Raw genomic sequence first — 5119 nt, forward strand, 5'->3', positions numbered from 1 at the left:
TCAGTGTTGTATTGGAAGGCCTAACTAGGACAATGAGGGAAGAAAAGGAAATAGAAGATCAAGATTAGAAACAAAGAGTCAAAATTATTTATTCTCAGATGACTTTTTTTTAATGGAGGATCTCAGATGACTTTTTTTTTGAATGGAGGAAATCCTAAGGAATCTGACAACTACTAGAATGAATAAGTAAATTTAGCAAAGCTGTAATTTACTAAGTCAATGTATGGAAGTATATTATATTTCTATGCTCTAGCAACATACAATTGGAAAATGAAATAAAAATATAATGTATAATATATTAAAACATAAAATACTTAGGGATAAATCTAACAAGAGATTTTCAAAACTTACAGAAAACTATAAAACACTAACATTAAAGAGGACAAATAAATTGGCGAGATACATCATGTTCATGGATTAGAAGACACAATATTAAGGTGGCAAGTCTCCATGAAATAACAGCCAATTTAGTAACCTGAACTTAGAAAAACAAATCCCTATTTAGGAAGCATGGCGCTGGATATCTCCAAGATTTACACATATATGTGTGACTAGTCATTAGTCAAAGAATTTTTACCTTCTAGAAAGAAAAACAGGCTTGCAGTTGTTTATATAAAGTGATGAGTTTTATAAAACCCTGGTCTTTAGCAAACAGACAGTATTAAACTCTATTACAAAAGCCGTATCCCGTATTTACAAAGGCAGTTTGCTAGTTTCTCCAAATTATAGTTTTATTTGTGGCATATTCCTTCTGAGTCTACTACTTGTTTAAAGTCTGGGATTCTCAGGCCAATATTTTATCTAAAACTCAGGTTTTATATATGGCTACTTCGTACCTAGTAAATCAAGGACGATATTAGATAATCTGTGGCTTTTATGGATACTCATTCAGAGTCATTAGACTTCTGTGGGATTTAGAGCAGTTAATGGCTACTGCCAGATAGAGGCGTTAGAAATTGCTAACATGTGGTTATGTTTTACCAGCTCCTCATTACTTCTCCGCCTGTTTTAAATTTATATTTTGATGTTCTAGTGCCACTTTTGGTTGCGCTGTATGCATACGCTTACTATGACAGACAGAAAGGTAATTTTTGTTTAATACGCTATAGCATGACCTTGCTAGTTAATAATTGCCAGAAAATAACTTCCAATCTTCTTTTCTAAAATTAAGAATTTTTATCTTTATTAAAATTTTTTTTTAATATTTCTTATTCCCTAATTTTTAACTTGGCAATGAATAACAATTCCATTTAAAAATGAGTGACTACTCTGTTATATTTTTTGCTAATAGTTTATCCTGGAAGGAATACGAAGAAACCACGTCACTCAAAGCTAAGCACACATACTGAAGTTGCTTGAGAGTTTATTTTGTCAAGGCAGGATTCTGGTTTTATCTGCCTTCAGAGTTTCTAAGGCTAACACTATTTTGACCATTTTCTTTAGAAGATAACTTAAACTTTGCTCATTCATTTATCTTTGTCCTGGAGGAGATTCAGAATAATTTTCTGAGGATGGTCCTGGCTCTGCTCACAGCAAAGGTGATATAAGTTAGGTTTTTTTATTCTTATCTTTTTTTTCTTTGCAAAGAACAGAAACCCACTCAAATTAGCTCAAATGGAAATGGAGTTTATTGTGAAGTCATAAGGGTTATGGTAGTTTGGCAGGGCGCTATAACAAAGTACCACAAACTGAATGGTTTAAACAACAGGAATTTTTTATTGCATAGTTCTGGGAGGCTAGAAGTCCAGGAAATCGAAATGGCATGGTTGGTTCCTTGTAAAGACTGTGAGGAAGAATCTGTTTTCTGCATCTTACGTAGCTTCTGGTGGTTTGCTGGCAATCTTTGATGTGTTCCTTGGCCTATAGAAACATGACTCTGTCTTTATCTTCATATCATGTTTTCTGTGTGTGTGTGAAAAAAAAATGAAATAAAAGGATTATAAATAATTTGAAATTTTAAAAAGTTAGAAATAAAAGGTAGACCAATGGGACGTGATCAGAGCCGGGTTCCTGAAGGATGGCTTCTCTGTTTCCAACACATCCACCAGGAACTTGGTACTTCTCACAGGTGGCAGGATGCTATGACCTTCCTGTGATATTATGCCCTATACATGGGAAAAAAAGTAGGCTAATATTAGAGAATTAGAGAATTAAGAACACTACAAGTAGGATGAATATTTGCAAAGAAAAGACAAAATCTAAAGATATTTGGTTAAAAAATTATAGAAGTAAAATTTTTAAAAATCAGGAGATTTAAGGAAGTAGAAATGAGTACCTTATACATTGCAAATTAGATCATAAAATAGGGGCAAATCAGCATAAACCATGATACATGAGAATAATGGGAATAATGCTGCTTTTTAGACCTTAAAGATTCAGTTAAAGCCTGCTAAATAGAAAGAAAAGAACGCAGAGAAGTTTTATTTATTTTAATGAAACGCGTGGATTCAGGCAAGTGGTGAACTTCTGGTTGAGTACTGGAGGATGGGAATATATCCTTGAGGCTTCCTGCTTGCACCATCCCTAGTATGTGAAGCCCAGTGCCCCTGGAGAGCAGTGCACAGCTGGGTCTAAGTCCTGCCCTCTTCCATGGGCCTGTGCTCTGCACTGTGGGCACACCAGTGAGGCTCAGCGTGGCTGCCAGTTAGAAACTGTGGGCAATATGGTCCAAACTGGGCTCAGTGCCCAGAGCAGTTAAGAGACTTGGCAGAAACCCATATTTTGATTATATGCTAATAAATTACTTCAGTATTTTAATTTTTAATCAAACACACCATTTGTAGCTAGCCATAAAAAATAAAATATATAATTATAACGCTGAGGTCTTTAAAAATCTGGTAAATAAATTCCTTACTGTTACCTCTTTAAGGGGAAAAATATGCTACTATATTCTGCCTGTTCTTTTCACAAAGATTCACTAACAAGTTTTCAATTAGTATGAAGTTTCCAGTGTAGGCATTTGAGTCCAGCCTTTGTCACTCACTACCTATTGATTGTAGATAAATACTTGACTTCTCTTATTCTCAATTTTCTGGTCTGTAAGGAGATTAGAATTTATCTCATAGGATTAGGAACTAAGCAGAAAATGCAAAATGCAACTAAAGCCTTTTCATAATCACTGATATATTAGTAAGCAAGAAATGCTATTAATTATTTTCGTTAACTTATTATATATGACAACTATGAAAGTATTGACATCTTTTCTGCATTTAACATTCCCAACCAGATTCAAATATATTGCCACAACTATTCATATCTTTTTCTGCTATGCAATTAAAAAACACAAATCCTTATGACCAAAATTAAATGAATATTCTAGCATTTAAATATGTTGACCTGTGTTATCAGTGAAATTAATTCTGTTCCTGAATTATTCTAGTGAGCTATCATTTTTATAAAGAGATGCAATTAAGTTTGATGGATTTATCTTACAGTCTGGAGTCTTGCTGGATTATTGTCTCTAGTAATAGTTTCAATCATTTTTCCTTTTGGCTTTCCAGATACATATTTGTTCCATCTGCATATATGGTTTTTTATATCTTCATTCTTATGTTTATACTCCTACTTCTTTTTTCCCATTGAATAGTAATTGTGAATAATATTAATATATGAATTGCAAGTATTATTATAATATATATAGATGTGCTAAAAGGGGGAGCATTTATTGTCTTTCTTTTTTAGGGGAATGACTCCAATGAATTTGTATTAAATAAATCAACACATGGCTTGAAATAGACATAGTCTTTGACAGTCAGTTAATAAATTCTGTTTTATAATTATATATTATATATGTATATAGATGTACTAAAAGGGGGGGCATTCATTGTCTTTTTCTGTTTTAAGGGAATGATTCCAGTGAATTTGTATTAAATAAATCAACACATGGCTTGAAATAGACATAGTCTTTGACGGTCAGTTAATAAATTCTCAGTGACTTTAGTTTTAGACTTAAAATTTGAAACATACTAGATTTTGTCAAATGTGTTCCTGGCATTTACTGAAGTGTAGAAGAGTTTAGCATTTTTTCTCTGTGTTACGGAGATGATACATGTTGGTTATTTTCTTCGTGCTGTATCAATTTGAAACCCCAGGATAAATTGCTGGAAGTTTTAATAATATTTGGATATTTGTATATTTTTTCATAATTGAGATTGGTATATCTTAATCTTTCTTGGTATTTCCTTTTTAGATTTTGGAATCAAAATAGTTTTTGCATTATAGATATGTTTGGGCCGTGTTTTAATTTTACATCTTCCTGGACAGTTATTATTATATTATCTATGTGTTATTCTTTAAAACCTTTACACAGTTTTTCAAGAATATGTGACAATGGAATACTCTTATTAGGTAGTGACTTTAGTTTTTTTGTCTTGTTGAGTTTTATTAATGCGGATCTTTTTTTGTTGTGTTTATTTGAATATATTTTATTTTTATAAATAGTTATCAGTGCTACTTTGTTCTCTAGTTGAATGAATGTTATATTTGAAAATATTTATTTAAACATTCTTTTAAAATATAATTTATTAAATTTTAAAAAAATCGAGCCTGTGGTTAATCAATGATGTTTATCTGTTGGTTAATGAGCTACCAACACACAGGATGGGATTGAAAAGCCAGACACACTTGGAATAGAAATCTTAACCTAGTACCAAACTTTGCTAAATAAGGTCAAGGATGCAGGCAGTCAAAAAGTTCAGAACAACAGAGAATAGTTCTTCCTGTGTTGACTGTGCCCCTCTGACCTGGAATAGATAGGTCTGTTTGTGAGGCTGACAGCAGCACTGCAGTGAGAGCATTTCAGTGATGAAACATGTCTATTTTTATACCCTGGGTGAATAGCTCATGTGACATTCTTCAAGGAACCATGCCCCATACATCTCGGATTCTATTTACAATAAGTAATCTTTAGCCAGAGACTTCCTGTTGAAGGCATTTCAGAAATAAGTTCTCTTTTTCCTAACAGATTTCTCCCATCTTTTTACCAAGAGGTTCTGTTGACAAGGTCACTTGCATTCTGCCCAGTGTGTCCCTCCACTCCATGAAGGAAGTGGATGAATTGAAGCCAGCTGCCTTAACCCCTTTCTCCTATTTAATTATTGTTTCTGGCAATTAATTTTTA

General features: G+C 33.0%; 1 non-coding gene across 1 annotated transcript; it reads left to right on the top strand.

Annotated features, from left to right (window-relative positions):
* The first annotated feature begins 1987 nt into the window (after positions 1-1987).
* LOC111747278 lies at positions 1988-2113 on the top strand. The gene has a single exon (XR_002783461.1). It is a non-coding gene; the product is annotated as a small nucleolar RNA SNORA11 (small nucleolar RNA).
* The last annotated feature ends 3006 nt before the right edge of the window (positions 2114-5119 follow it).

The sequence above is a fragment of the Pteropus vampyrus genome, unplaced genomic scaffold, assembly GCF_000151845.1.
Source record: "Pteropus vampyrus isolate Shadow unplaced genomic scaffold, Pvam_2.0 Scaffold216, whole genome shotgun sequence".
Lineage (NCBI taxonomy): Eukaryota > Metazoa > Chordata > Mammalia > Chiroptera > Pteropodidae > Pteropus > Pteropus vampyrus.